The sequence below is a fragment of the Cyanistes caeruleus genome, chromosome 1 (assembly GCF_971803275.1).
Source record: "Cyanistes caeruleus chromosome 1, bCyaCae1.hap1.1, whole genome shotgun sequence".
Taxonomy (NCBI): domain Eukaryota; kingdom Metazoa; phylum Chordata; class Aves; order Passeriformes; family Paridae; genus Cyanistes; species Cyanistes caeruleus.
In genome coordinates this window covers 95,870,539-95,887,204 of record NC_141701.1, presented here as the reverse complement: position 1 = coordinate 95,887,204, position 16,666 = coordinate 95,870,539, and the positions used below count along the sequence as shown (strand labels likewise).

Below are 16,666 nucleotides of genomic sequence, written 5' to 3'. Positions count from 1 at the left end.
GTGGAGCATAGCAGGCCTGACAAGGGTCTAAAAACACCGTAACTAGAAGTGGGAGCCCAACAAAGGTTTTTGCATAAACTCTAACAGGAAGAATTTTGTTTGAAGTTCTAAATTCACCAGGGACTTGGGTGTCTGATCAACTGAGCAGTCAAGTAAAACTCAACAGCATCTTTTCTTGTAAATTAGAACAGGACATTGGGTACTTCCTATATTTATTCCATTCCCAAGGCAGTCTCATTCATTCAGAAAACAGAATGAGGGACCACGCTGGCAAGAGAGCACATGAACAGCTTATTTGTCATGGTTTCTGACTCAATGGCACAATAAGCCTGATCAGGCTATTTCTGATTTGCCACTATTGCTCCCACATCCACGTAGGCAACTGCTAACTAACACAAAGAAATATTTCTACATTATCAGAAATAAACATTGAAAATTATTCAAATTAACCATAAAAAGGTATTGTCACTGAGAACAAGTAAGGTGTTTTATCCTAAGGGCTAACCAAAAGCTTGTTTCCTAATGACATTCAGCCCTGACTTCAAACTTTATGTGTTTCTCTTTTATCTTAACAAGCCATACCAAAAACTCACTACAGCTGAAACTTAGTGATATTCATAAGATTTTTCTTATTCACCACTTTACAGCAGCAACTTTATTATTATTATTATTGTTACAGCCCAGAACATTCACCCCTCTTTGTTTAGTAGAACAGACACTTTCTCTTCCTTGCTACTTGTAAAAACACCAAGTCTTCATGATGAGATCTATAAACATAATGTATGTCAATAACAATTGCTAGTGGGAATTTGTACTACACACCTTGACAGGTGTGTAGTACAGAGGTACCAGAGACAAATTCAAATTAATTGAAGCAAAATAGGTTTGTACTGGTCTCTGCAAAACACAACACTCATCTAACAGACGCATTTTTTTCCAAGAATGTCTGCTGTAACGTTATCACCACAAAGTCCAGGGCTGTTTAACCAAAAAGCAGATTATACTGTTGGTGGTTTATTTTTTTCCTTTTTGTGGTTTACAATTTTCACTTTCTCCTCTCTTACACAGCTCAGCGGACTATCAGCATAACAATTCATAGCGAAGAAGTCCCAAACTAAAGGTAGGTCCCCAGGTAGCTAACCAGGCTGGTAGAACCTTGCAATCTAATGGAGTATTGAAGACATCCTCTGAAGGTCTGGTTTTAGCTATGTATTAGTCAAGAACAGAATAAAAACCCTCTCAGATATATAGTGAAAAAAACCCTTAAAAATTAAAAAGAAAACATTTTCTTGGATAATACTGAATAATGTACGATGAACCCAAAGCACAGGCTTGTATAAATTTTAAAAATACAGCTGAAGACAGATGAGCAAGTGAAGAAAGCTTCTTTAATACTATCAGGGTATCTGCACTATACTAACCAACATTTCTAAAGAGACATGGTTAAAAAAACAAAAAGTAACAAAACTTCAGATATCACCTCACATCAGACTTCTGCCCTGTCAATGGGTAAAACTGGGATACTGAAATTAGACATCTGTATGTTGATGCATGCAGGAGCAATTTGGCAAATTACCGGGGGAAGAGGCATAGAAGATATTTTCAAAAAACTGATCCTAGGAAGAAGCTACAACAGAGATCTTCAGCTAAAGCAGTGGTCACTTCTGGAACATAGGCACCTTTTATTGCATGGCTATTTACCACAAGTGGATTCTTTTGAGGGGAAGAATACAACTGACAATGAAGACATCCAGATGACCTTCACAATATCCAGATGACCTTCACAATTAATCTCCCTAAAATAGAAAGCATCTTGGCCAAGTCATAGTATAGCAGTTGGACTAGATGGCTTCATATACTCCATGACCACAAGGGAATGCCATTGTTTTCTAAGAAAGAAAAACAAGACAAGCACAATGCAGTAGAAAATTCTCTCACTATACCACTGCAAATAGTCATGATTTACAGAAACCTCTACGGGAATGGGCCACAAGGGCAGAACACCTCAGTTCATTCATTCAGGAACTGACCTTGGAAGTTTTCCCTCCTGGTGCTTTTTGTCTCATTACTGAGCAAGGGTAAAGCAGAGTATGCCCAGTTTATTGTAAGTATCTGAAACTGGGACAGCTGCTAAGCTGTTAAAATCTGAAGCAAGAGAACATCAACGGCTCACTAAACCAGTAGCTGATTAGACTTCACTGAAATTTAAATATTTTAGGCTTCTCTTATGAAAACTCTGTTTTCTGATACTTGAGTCAACACATCTCTCCTCTTTTTTTGTCTATCCTATATGCTTCCTATGTGCTTCACTCATGGTGAAAACTAGTTTCCTTTAAAATAAAATCTGAAATTCAAAAAAAGACAAACCCAATAGCTATGAGCCTATCAGATGAAATAGTATTGGGAAGGGAATGAAGGGGGACTGCAGAAATATGACTTGGCAAACACATTACTATGGATGCTAAATCTGAACCACAGTGCCTGTACAAATTGCAGGCCGTATGGCTCCTCAGGCTGCCTGAGAAAGTATCCTGGGAAAAATATGAGAAGGAATTAAAACAATTCTCAGGGACACTAAACAGCCTTGCAGGTGTTGTTTTGCAGCCTCTTGTTTCTCCTTGCAGGAGAGAGTCAGGGGGGCAGAGTGCCCCTGACCAATGATGGTAATGTAGCACTTCGCTAGCCAATAAGAGTTTCTTTTCTGTACTTTCCACATATGTGTCTATAAGACAGGGCTGAAGCAATAAACTAAGGAATTCTCGTGTTGTGACTCCCTTGAGAGTCCATTGTCGTTCTTCCTCGCCGTTCCCAATCGGAGCGACACATTACTAAGTAAAAGCTTCCAAAAGAAAGCAAATCCCAGAATAAGTTAAAGGGGTTAAAGAGATTTAATGGGATTTACAGAGGATGAAGAAAAGAGAAAGTCCAAGCAGACAGTAGTTCTGATAGCTATATATGGCTTAAAGGAAAATACTAAATTAGCTAAACAGAATAGCAGAATCCAATTATTTCACATTTGCTTGGGGTTTTCTTCAGTTTAAGAGAACAAAAATAATATTACATTTGAGTATTTAATCATGAAGATTCATGTAATTATTAGTTTCTGATAAGAAGTACTAGGAAAACTCTGTGAAGGCTGAAGAAAGCACGCATCCCAACTTACATTAAAGGAGTTTGCAAGTGTATTTGGCATGACAGGCATGGACCAGAGCTTCGAAAAATATAGAAACATGTGCTAACAAGTAGTCCGGGAATACTTCAGCTCTTCCTTGTAAAAGAAGAAAGATATCCATCTTATGGTTGTCAATCCTGTGAACTCTACCCAAAGAATGCAAAAACTAGAAACACAGCAGATAGAAGACAGTAATTTTATCACTCCTCAGAATGTTGTCTACTCCTGTGAGAGAATCCAATAAATGACATACAACTTGCAAATAATGCTGTTCAGTAATATAGAAATCCATCCCTTGGGTGCATGAAGGATTGATACCATTTGACAGCACAATTTGAGTGGAAGTTAAGACATTAAAGAACATGGCAGGGGTGAGGGAAACTAGCAGGAATATTAGCCAAAGTACAGAAATATGTAGGAAATTAGGAGCAATTCAAAAAAGAGGCTGCAGATAGGTCTTAGACACAAATGGTAGGGAAAAAAACTAGTGCTGAAGCAGAAAAACAATGTCTAAAAATCAGGCTTCAGGCATATATGCTGGTTTCTCCTCTAGAAGGCTCAATTTATGTGCTGTTCTCTTTGGCGCTTGTCATCTTAAGGATATGCACTAGGCTAGGCATACACACAGACCATAGGGGAAGGGAGCAGAAACTAACCACAGTGTAATAACCCAATATAGCACACAGCTGCCAGAGACACTACTGAGCACATCCAAAATACAAAAATCCAAGAAGATGATGTCATAGTGTTCATTAAGTCAGCCTCAAAAAAATAAAGCAGTTAAGAATAGATGAAGATCTAATAAGCATTCTTAATAACTAAGCACTTCATCTGTCAGTCTTCCCCAGGCTGAGCTTATCACCCAAGCTAGCGGTAAGAAGCTATTTTCATATAATACTTACCATTTTATCTCCAGAGAGCTGAAAAAGCTAATACAACCACTGCAGTTTCAAAAGCTGTTTCTGCTGTTGAAGTGCAGGGGCTTAGGGCAAAGGCTTTACAGCTGAGAGGACAGGGAAAAGAATCAACATCTCCTGTACTTTCTTCACCAATTAAAGCAGTGCACATGAACACACTGCCTAATAACCCAGGGAAAAAAAAGTAGGATACACAGACAAGGCATCCTTCTACAGCTCACCAGCAATCCCATGTGAGCTGACGTGTCTCATTCATGTCCCAGAACAGAAAAAAAACAAACCAACCAGCATTTGGGTTTAATTTGATTTTCTCTCTTGATTTTACACCTAATGTGAAAATATTTGATTAAAAATGAGACCAAAGTATAACGAAACAACATCCAACACAAACATTGTTCTAGAACATTGTGAGAAGCCGTGACCACTAGTAAGGTCAACACTCTATGGCCAAACATCCTCGCAGCAGAAGTGAATGCATTTTATCCCAAGCAGTTAATCCATAGAAACTATACAAATCTGTTCCTAAGTATGACTACAAAAATATTCTCAAGGATGTCTTTCAGATTACTAGCTATTTTTCAGGACTTCATTTACATTCCTAACCTGAATTTATATAAATACATGGCACTCAGATATAGGAAAAGAGACACTTTGAACCTAATGAACTTCCATGTTAGCACCCTCAGGTTTTTGGCAACCAGTAGCCTTCCTTATTGCTTTCTCTCTACATACAGTATTAATGTTGTAACTGAGTCAACATTTAGGGAAGACGTTATCTTTTTTGATGAGACCAGTTAACCAAGAACAGGACATGACATTTGACAGGGGAATAAAAAGCAGAATTTTTACAATAGAAAACAGAGTTACGTAAGACAGTGCTGCTTTTATTAATGAGACCCAGAACAGAAAAGCTTCATATCTAAGAACTAGATATTAAAAGGTTATATGGTATGACATCCTACTCGATTTAGAGAAAATTCAAACTCAGGGGGACAAAGAACAATAGCATTATTAAATAGAACTGGACACAGTAAGATCATAATTCCTTAAGTTTCAAGATATTAGAGCTTAAATTATGTTTTCATTAAGAACTGAACTGGACTTTGAAGGTAAACTATCGCACAAGGGTCAGAATAATAACTGAATCCAACTCTTTGTTATGGAACAACAGTGAACAACCAAGCTTCTGTCTAGCAACGTATTACTGAAAAAATTTTCTCCTTTCAATTTTTCCTTAAAATTACATTAAAACAAAAACCCTACTTATATGCACTACTGACTTTCCTGGAATTTCTTTCTTGTTTTCCTCCTCAGATATTGTGACGTTTCAGCAAAAACTCTAGCTGTATTCTTACCATGTCTAATATTACCAGGGATTTTTAATTCCCAGACAGAAATTTAATGACTACCCAATTTTTTAGCCCTTTTCCTACATGGAGCCAATCCAGATCAGACCCAAGTACAGTGCAAAATGGTGGCAAGGCAAAAGGTGAGTATTGTGGAGACATGTTTTTAAATCATCATGAAGGTCAAGTAAAACCACAAGTACAACTCAAACATTTTATTGCTTGTTCCTATGGAGAACGATGTCTGGGTCACTGTTTCAGTGAGGCCTCTAACAAAACTCACATCTTAATTCAAAAATTACACTGGTCAATGTAAAGAAAAGAAGTCCCTGGCTGATGAAAAGAAAAACGAAGGAAAAGGAATGAATAACACAACCTTGAATTCACATAGAGCATATTCGCTCTATTGTTCAGGCATTGCAGCTGTTTGTTAATCACCATAATGTGCCAGGATACAACAAGTTTACTTGAATTTCTTGGCCATGAAATTCAGAAAGGGCTGTCTGATAGCTGATGTAACCAGCTCCAGGACATTCCTCCCTATCCTCCATATAAATATTTCCAGTTGCAGACTAGTTTTTGGTGAGTTTTTTGCATGAAAAGTAGAATACCATTTAATACTATACATAAAAAGTGTTATACATTTTTTTCAAAAATAGTTTTGCATAATTATTTCTGAAACATAATTTAAGCAAAGCAACACAGCTTCATGTATTTGGGAACTGCAGTCAGCTCAGCAGACAAGCTCAGTAGTAAGCAACTCTTTGCTTACTAAGATACAATTATGGAAGCCAGAGCAGCAGTCCTCTAATCCAAGGTGGAACTTTCCTTTAGAGTTTAGTTATACAGAATTTAAAACCAAAAGTTTTATCAGATTGTCTCAATAAGAAAATATCATTGTTAGATGTTTTTACAACAGCACCATTCCAGTTTTTCAAAGGATATGACAGAGTTGGATTGTTTTCCATGTCAAATCACATCTAACCAAAAAGTAACTTCTGAATGCTGTGACAGCTCAATGACCGTGAACTCTCCAAGTAAAAAAGTATGTGTTTGTGGGAGAGGTTGTTCCAGTGATCCTGATGCCAGAGAAAAAACACGGATGTATGTATATCTGCTAACATTTTTTGCTAGCAATATGAGAAGGTGGCAGTATTAAAAATAGACAGCTGGTGTTAACTGACGCCAGTATGATCTCAGTGAGTAAGAGTCACTGACCACGGCTGGAGACAGAAAGGTGTGAAATCAAGAATGGCATACCAAGAAAAGAGAAACTAAACTGTAGTGTTAGTCCATATCCACAGGTCACATGCAGAGAAAGCCACAAAACTTTTTGCCATAGCCAAGGAACAAATCACGACCTCCAAGAAAGGAGAAACTAGACTTCAGTTACGCACAGAGCAGAAACAAGACATCTTCTCTTTCAAAAAAAACCCCAAGAAATATAATAGAAATAATAAGGAAACTGCATATTTCTCCCCTACTGGAAGATTGCCTTCCCATATGAAAGGGAAAATTGGATGGTCACAAGCAAAGCTCTAAATATACAGTCTCCAGTCGTGGAGAATTTTCCCATTCTGTGTCTGTTTCTTGCAAAGGAGATTTCACTCTATGTTAAAACAAGAATATTCTCAATGATGTCCTGCTCCCCATGTCCTTCTTATCTTCATGTTTTCTGAAACAGGCACTAGAGATGCAATTGTCTGCATTGGCAGCATTCTCATTTTACAAAACAAAAAGCAAGCCAGAAGAATAGATAGACTGTGGCCAAAACAGTCTCTCCAACAGTTTACAAATGAGAGTAGGGGAGTATTTGAAGAGGTATCCACTTGAAGAGAACAATACTATTTTTAAAAAGTGACGATGGGAAATGTTAAGGCTAAATTATAGAGTAGCAAAACCCCTGTAGCACTTACACATGAGAGCACCTAGTTTCCACTACAGATCCACAAGCCAATTCCATATGTCTGCTATTCCCAGTGCCGAGAATATTCTTTAGTAAGTTCTTCTGCTATGTCTTTATCATTTCTCCTTACCATATCTTGTGGAGATATGACCTTTGCATAGCTTAGGGAAAAATAGCTAATGCATCTGATCACTTACTTGGTATACCTCAAGAGCAATCTCTAGGTACTTTCCATCTCAGCACAAGGTTGCAGCAATTGATGATGCAACCCTCAATCTGAATGAAGATCCCAAACTAATCATGACCCAGAACAACTGTAGGAAGCCCCAATATACTCCGTAAGTAATTAGGGCATGCCTGTGAGCTCAGAGACCAAAATAATTCAATATAGAGGTAGAACAGAGTTTTATCTATTTCCTGACAAAAAAAACAAAACAAAACAAACCCAACTCTAGAGAAGAAGAAAGCCTGCCAAACAAGTAGTTATAATAAAGCTACATCCAGCTTCATAAAGAAGCCATTATGACTCCTTGTGTGAGAGAGACTGATCCTCTCTCTCTGTGTCCAGAGCACGAAACACATTTTCCAAACGGAACTCTCAGCTGGGCCACAGAATCTGCAGAACAGTCCATTGCAATAATGTCTTGGCACTTTGACAAAGCTATAAGCAGAGAGTGACCAAATTCTCTATGGCAATCTATCACCTCCCCTGGATTAAAGATCTGCATATCAGTCTTTACAGTGCTAACTCATGTGCATCTGAAACCAATCCAAAAGAAAGGCATAACATTATGGCAGTTGTTATCAATACAGATATTCTCTCATTTACATAACACTCATCTATTCAAAACATGGAGAAGTTTACAACAAATGGAGATTTACCCACATAGTTGCAGACATGATCATCACAAACCAAAATGATAAGGAACATTTAGGAAGACTCCAAGATGCTGGAATGAATTGTGAAAGCAGAGAGGTGACTATAAAAGGGCAAGCATACACATTTTTTGGAAATCTGTGACTTATTTAGACCAACACCTACTGAAGGAAGGTATCAAGCCAATGCTGGGTAAGAATTGCTGCCCTCTTGGTTTTTCCTTTGTACAAAAGGATATTTTCATCTACAAACACAAATTAGTACCTTCTTACACTAGCAATCTCCAGAAGCTCTCAGTTACTTACATTCAGAAAATTAAGCTTCATGTACATTTTTCGTGGATTACTATCTCAATTCTGAAACTGTTTTCTTCAAAGCCTCTGATTTCACCAGCAGAAGCAACAAAGTATTGCTCCAAACGGTCATCCATTAACACACTGCTGGCAAGAATATTCAATGTATCTATTCCCACAATGTTTTGTATAGAAGAGCAAGTTTTCTAAATAGTGGACAGCTAATGGAACAATTAGTATTAGACTTCCATGCTCTTATTCCAATGCATGTCAAAAAATCGTCTTATTTTCCAGGTATATAGTAACTTACTTGTGGTACAAAATCTTGTGAATGAGGACCACTGATGAATTTCCACGGGATCTAACTCTACATATAGGGTCTCACCCTCCGTCCCCACTGCCAATAGGGTAGATACTGTTTGTAACAAGTCAAATATATCCTCACAACCTAAAAAGCACAAAGCAAACTGGCTCTTGCAGGAAAATAGAATGGTACAAAACCGATAGATTATCACAATGCCATGTACATATACACAGTTCAGCTCTATATTTTGTGTTGCACATACCAGCCCGCAGGTCTACTCTGAAACCTCCCAAAACACACAACTGACAAACATCTTTGCAGGCGTACATGTTAGTCTTTTTTATTACAGAACCTCTATATTAGGAATGTTTATACAAGTAGTCAATTTAAACTAGCTTTATGAATGTATTTATGGTTATTTAATGTCTCATAGTAAGGACAGCAAAACCAGTATGAATTCAACAGCAAATGTTTCAGAATAACACTCTCCTTCAATTACTTAAAGTTTGACAGAGTAAAATACAATCAAAGCAAATTTTATGCACTCCTGAACATCTTATCCTACACCAACAGAGTACCCTATATACATCACATCAACAAAGCTCTGAGATCACAGCTACAAAAACTACTGTCTCTACATCTTTCTAACCTGCAGCACTTATAGGGTGTCCACCCCTTTAGAGGCATTAGAAGACAAATCCTCTCACACTTCAAAGCTCAAAAAACCCTCCAGATTTTTAAATGGAGCTCAACAAAGATGACAAGCAGAAATACTGGCCAGAAATCTTCCGAGTACACACAAATCAGGTACATTCTATATGCTTCATTTTCTTAAAACAACAGCATATGACAAAAATGCTGTTGAGAGGTTAGTCAATGCTGTAGCTCCTTTAAAAATCACTATGTATGTTACAGAAGCTGTGCTCTTCAGCAAATGACTTCTTCCAAAATTAAGAGATCACACCTGGGGCAAGCACATATAGAAATCTAGTCAACACTTAGCCTAAGTTATGTGGGTAACTGTCTCCAGAAAGTACGTCTTGTCATCTTCTTTATCTCAAAGCTTTGACAAATGGAGACGAAAAACTTCCAAAAAGAGCAAATGTCATGTTAGATAACACCAAGTCATCACACCCAACATTAAAGAAGTGCAGATCTCCATGGGTAGTCCTTTAGTCTGATTGCTCTAATATACCTCAGCTTACCAACACTTCACAGTCCACCTGGACTACAGCTTTCGCAGATTAGTACTCAAAGACAAGGAAGCCAAGGACTTGGTGACACAGTGTAGAATCTAAAAGGGAAATAAAAGGAACAATCTTCCAAGCATGCATGAGATACTGTAGTGTTGGGCAAAGAACACAAAACTGCATCAGGAAAGGAATTATCAAAATTGTTCAAAATGGCCAATGCTGACTGAAGCTGCATTCAGCTGGATTTTCTAGTCACATTCAAAACCAGAATGTTAAATTAAATCAGCCCACAGAATTCATCCTATTCAGTACATAAGCAGGAAAACCAAGCAGCTTATTTAACTGCCTAGTACATTCTCTATAGCTTTCCCCATCTGGTTAGAGGAGTCCCAACAGGCCACAGTCTGTTGTCTTGAAAAAAAAAGGATCAAGCTAGTTCTGCGCATTTTAGCTCAACAGATTTCCCAGCTACAGCATCCACTTCAGCATAATGTAAAGCTCTCCCATTACTCTCATCTGAGGTGAGTGATGAAAGAAAAGCAACCTCTCTGGAAGAGGACAGCACAGCTCCAGCTTTTCTGTAAAGGTAAGGAAATAATTTCTATTTGATTTTACCGCAAAGTCTTGGGAAAAAAATCATGCTGTTTATGTTTTTTAATAAAGGACGAACTGCTGAAACACATGGCAAATGCACCGGCTCTCTAAAGCATCTACTAAATTCTACATTGTTCTTTTTAAACTAGTACCAGAACTTACTGGGAACAAAAAGCATTTAATCAGACTATAGTCATTAGTTTTAGATTTTCATTCACACCACTCATTATGTCTAATAATTAGCATTAAGAATGTCCTGAACTCAAATCTCAGACAGTTAGTTCACCACCATTTTCATCTGATATCTAGAATTAAAATTCTTTATTTCTGGATATACACAGGACAATTGCCTCATAGAGTGGCTATCAGCTACCCTACGAGGTACATATTCTCTTTTACTAGAACTACCTTTCTGTACCTTCTCATATTGTTTTGTTAGACATAAAACCTACCTCTTAACCCAAAGCTCTTTAGACTAAAAAAAGACACAATCTATAAATGCCAAATTACTCCCTTTTTCTTGTTTTTCCTATTTATAGGCTCTTTTAAGAATACTAGCTCACCTGATAAGTTTTTTGCTGCAAACTAGAAAGGTGCCAAAAAAATCAAACATCCTCCCTAGAAAGCCTATAGTAGAGCTGAAAACACTAATCAATGCATGCTGCTTAGAAACCTGCAAAACCTTCTGTTGGCACCATGCCAAATGCAGTTTGACACAGGCTGATCTCCATTTGGATTACAAATGCCCCAGGCATCTATTTCCATACAGCATTCATGACAGGAAGAAAATGTAAACAGCCTAAATTTGGAAGAAAGGTTACCTTTTTCAAATTGCAACACAGGAAGACAGCCTTGCATCCCCCTAGTGACACGAACTACCTTAGTGTGCAGCAGCAGGAGCTGCTGTGCACAGGAAGTGAGGGGAGAGCAGATGGTAAATACTGTAGTCATCATTCTTAAGGCATCCCATAACACAGAGACTTGTGCTAGCAGAAGCAAACACATAACACCTTTTTGTAAAGTACAGACTGAATATGATGATGAGTAAGAACTGCCCACCCTCTACTCTCTGATACTCTCATCAGGAGCTTCTTGTATTATTCTCACACTGGTCTGCATCAGATAAACCCTCCATTCTCAGCACTATCGGTTCCATTCAGAAGTTTAACAAACACCACCCCACAAAGAGTAACAAACACCTCCAATATCACAAAGCAGCTAAATCCAGGGTTGATTGGTACTGCACTGGGAATTATAATGAGTGCATCTGGAGATCCTGTGTAACTGAGAGAGATTCCAGACAAAAAGCACAGACCGATTTTGTTTTCTCTCACAATTTTTTCAGTTGTGCTGTAATGAACTATTATAGTGTTACAGTATCACTGTTATTATCTGTTAACTGCAAGAAAAACAACTTCTCTTGTACACAATTACAATGACATAAAAGCTTTCAGTTGCACCTTTTACATACCACTAAAAAATATTACTCTTACAGTACAATAACTACTTGTTAGCTTATTTTCATTTTTGAGCAATATTTGCAACTGAAGGGCATCTAATAAAGACCCAAGACATCTGGGCAATGAAGCAAGTGCTGTCATGTGTCATGAGAGTCACAGCCTGGTGCTAAAGATCACCAGTGTTCTGCAGCTGCTCATGCCCATGATCACAAATGGCACTAAGTGATACAATGCTCTCCTCTATCAGCAGAGACAAACAGATGTACTAGCTCCTGTTCACCAGATGATGGAGGTGGCTTATCCTTTTTCTTTACAGTCTTCTACATTTCTGCCTATTCTGAGAATCTGAGTGCCACGATTGTGAAAATAAGGTAACAGAAGTATCTAAAAGTTTGCTGAAGGAAAATATATCCACTGAAAGCTCTGCAGCTGCACTGGCTTGTTTGGAGCAGGAAAACTTGCATGAAGTTTATCGAATCAAAAGACCCCATAAAATCTAATTTTGTGTCAAAAGGCTAGAAGCATCATATGAAGCTAGTGCCACAATCATGAAAATAAGGTAACAATGTGAGACTGGAAGATTTCCCACACTTTCAGGTCTTTTCCTTCCACAACAAAGTTGAGGCAAGGAAGAGGAAAGGCGATTCAGTGCTGCCAAGGTAGCATCCCTCATCTTCTGTCAGCACACATCACCATCCCTTCTCCAAAGCTCACGGTTCAAAACCCAAGCAAATGCCACAAAAGATTTGCACCTGGCACACTGCAAAGGGCTCCACAAGCAGGGCACTGCAGCACCACACTCTTGCAGCTGCACAGGCCTCACTTCTGCAGCACCACAGCCCCGGAGAGCTTGCGGGAACTCTGTGCTGGGCAGCTCTGCACACAGCGTACCACCAGTCCCAAAAGGTTCTCCACAACCAGTTCCTGGGAAGGAAGAGCACCCAGAAAACCTTCTGGACTTCAGGAATATCACATGTTCAAAACAGACACCGAGTGCCCTGGCTTGCACAATGAACTCCTGCCTCCACTCAAACAACTTTGCCTCAAGGTATTTTCCACCGCTTGCCATCACTGACAAAAATTCCGGTTGTGTTTTAAGCTGCTGCACAGCTTAGGCAGAAACTTAACGATGCAAAACCCTGCAGTGGGGCTTTCTGGTTGGTCTTCTTCCCTGAATTACAAATGCACAGACAATACAGAAACAACCCCTGCCCGCCTGAGGGACTGACACTCTTTTCAGCAATCACTGCTGGGAATGCCTGCACTGCCAAAAACAATGGGCACAGGCAGGAGGTGAGCTGCTCTTCTTACTCCTCACCACAAGGGTACAACATCTGAACCACAGTACTCCTGCCTCCACTGCCAGCTGCAGTCAGCTTTCCTTGCTGAAACTCAGGGCTTTCCTACATTTGCTCCTTCAACCATAAAACTGCACCATCCAACAGAACATCTCCCTAGAAAAAGTTGCCATGGAGATTTCTTTAGCCAATTTAAATGTTCTGGGAGCCTGCAGAATCAGCACCAACATTCATAGGCTCAGCAAGGTTTTGAAAATTACTGATCTGCTGGTAATATCCACAACCTTTGTAAAAATGAGAAACAAAAAATGACTGTAACATGGAAGAAGAAGTTTCAAAGGGAAAGTCTGCTCCTTTTGAGGGGGAGGATTGTATCAGAACTCCCTACCAAAATTATATTTACTTTCTTTTTAAATTCATGGGAATACATGCACATGCATTAAAACTCTGCAGAAAGTCAGACAGAGAGATCAAGCTTCAATAAAAATTTGGATTTCATTCATGTTCCTTCAGTTTAGCGTGCACACAGACACACACAAAAAAACCCTACAATTCCAATACTGCCAGAAACTAACACCATTTTTACTAATCCTGGTGAGGATTTAGTGTCCAGTATTTAATAAGACTTGTTCCAATTCAGGTATTAAAAATTCCTCCTAAACATCTCAGTAATAGAAAGAATACATCAATTAGGCTCTTCCAAGTCAAGACACTGTTATTTTTTAAAGTTAAGGCAAATAAAAAGGTTGAAGAATGATAAAGACGTCAGATGGAGTGCACTTCCATTCACAAACATCACATCCCAAGCGGACTACATCTAAATTCTTTTAGCAGTTTTACACACATAGGCAGATTAAATGAATCTAATTACAACATATATAGTATATTGATCCTCTTTCCAAGATGAAGGATTTCTAGATCACGTCTACTTTTAGGAGTAAATAACATCTATATACACACACTTTTTTCCCTATGAAATTTCCACTAATTTCAGAACAAGGAGTTAATTTCTACTGTCTATACAGGAGCACAAAGAAACTTGTATTTATTTCAGAGGTTACCATGTACAACAGCCAGCCCCCTGACCATCTTGGTGGTCCTGCACCAGGCCTGTTCCAGTTTCCTGCATAGGGGAGCCCCAGACTGGGCACAGCACTCCCAATACAGTCCTACAAATCTAAGCTGAAAGGAAGGATCACTTCCCCAGACCTGCTGACCACACACCAACTCATGTAGCCCAGGATGTAGCTACCTTTCCTTGCTGCCACAAGTCACACTCACTGCAAGGACTGCTGTCACCTCACCTTCAGAAGTTTCCCATCTGTGCTGGTTGTGGCTAGAGTAGAGTTAATTTTCTTCCCGGTGACTAGTATGAAGTGGTATTTTAGATTTGTGTTGAAAACAGTGTTGATAATATAGAGATGTGTTTGTTACTGCTGAGCAGCACTTACACAGCACCATGGCCTTTTCTGCTTCTCCTACTGCTCCTCCAGGGAGAAGACTGGGGGTATGCAAGGAGTTGGGAAGGGATATGGTCAGGACAGCTGACCCCAGCTGACCCATAATATATTCCATATCATATGACATCATACTCAGCATACAAGCGTTGGGAATGAGGAAATGGGGAGATATTCAGAGTGATGGTCTTTTAAAGTCACTATTTTGCATGATGGAGCTCTGCTTTTTTGGGGATGGCTGAATACCTGCCTGCCCATGGGAAGGGGTAAATTACTTCCTTGGTTTGCTTTGCTTGTGTGAGCAGTTTTTGCTTTTCTTATTGAACTGGTTTTACTCAAAAGTTTTCTCACTCTTATCCTTCTGATCCTTTTCTCCATCCCAGTGGTGGCAGAAACAGAGAGTGGCTACATGGGGCTTACTTTCCAGCTGGGGTTAAAGTACGACACTGACACCATCACCACCTCCAGAGCTGCCTCCTAGACAGCTGGCCTCCTCTCCAGCCCATGCCTCACCCATCTAGTGATGATGTGACTGGGGTCGAGTCCTTGCCATAATCAGTGCATACTAACTACACCCCTTTACCCACAGTGTCAGTCATTTCATCAGAGAAAGCAGTGAGTGAAATCAGGCATAACTCCTCCTTGGCAAATCCATGCTGGTTGCTCCAAATCACCTTCTTGCCCTTTGTGTGTTGAGGAGGGACTTCCAAAAGGATTTGCTTCATAACCTCCCCAGGGACTGAGAGGTTATGTTGATTGGCCTGTAATTTTCCTCACTGTGTCTCTTCATGCATGGGCTGTATTCCTCCCACAAAGCCTCTCCCTGCTTCTGTCTCTTGTGTATCTCCTTCTCGTGGTCCAGCTCAGTCAGAAGCTTCCTGTTTACTCTTGTTAGCCTGTTGCCATGAAGGGGCCAAGATATGCCCTTCTGAAGTTCAGGTTTGTAATTCTGTTGTTAATCTTGATCATTCCTCTCAGGATCTTAAACTTTGTGTACAATCACCTGGTTTCTGCAAAAAAGGCTGCCTTGTCCTCTACGTCTTAACCAACTTCTACTTCAATCCATGAAATCAAAATTGATATTTAACAATCTGAAAAATGCTTGCTTGTTACTTAGTTTATTTAATCAGTAGAACCAAGGCAGATTTCACATAGCTGCTTTTATAAATGAAAAGCAGGTAGTTTTAAATTATGGTGCAATAGGCTGACCTGCAAAAAAAAACCCAACAAACCAAACAACAAAACAACAACTAACTTCTACTCTAAGCCAGTAGAAGTTCTTGTAGCACACAAGTGGAATAGGCCACAAAGTGTGGCAAACACCAAGCAAACTGCTATATATAGTACTGTGTATGACATCATGCAGCATTCCCTATCAGCTGGGAAATGAATCACTCACCACTGTATCTATAGGTTTTCATGTGATGTCTGCTCCTACAAAATGGTGTTTTTAAAATCCTAATCAGCAATCATCACAGGTATAAAATGTATCCATTACACATGCATAAAACAAACCTGTATTACAGCAAGTGAATTTAAAACTATATTCCATTTCATATGCAATCACTACTTTTAGAATTTATGCTTCTTGGCAGAAGAGGGAGAAAAGCTGCTTTGTTTTTTAAATAAAAAGCTTTTGAAGGATAAAGTGCAAATAGCAAAATTACATTTTGCTCTTTAGACAAGAAAGGCAGTTGAATCTTAATTTCAATTAAAATAAAAATGCCACAAAAAAGAACACTTTCTGTTGAAACTTACTTACATTTCTACATAAAAATGCACAGCTTCACAGTTTGCCTGAGACTTAACAGAAAAGATTTTGCTCTGTGCATTGTTTAATATCCACTTA

At 39.0% G+C, this 16,666-nt stretch overlaps 1 protein-coding gene and 1 long non-coding RNA gene across 4 annotated transcripts in view; both read right to left on the bottom strand.

The window, feature by feature from the left end:
- The window catches only part of TPPP (tubulin polymerization promoting protein), a 70,482-nt gene that overhangs the window by 33,730 nt on the left and 20,086 nt on the right, over window positions 1–16,666 (bottom strand). The gene's annotated exons all lie outside the window — the stretch shown is intronic.
- LOC147655756 (uncharacterized) lies at window positions 1,014–8,952 on the bottom strand. Its single transcript, XR_015274368.1, has 2 exons — window positions 2,830–8,952; window positions 1,014–2,452 (listed from the first exon to the last, which is right to left on the bottom strand). It is a non-coding gene; the product is annotated as an uncharacterized LOC147655756 (long non-coding RNA).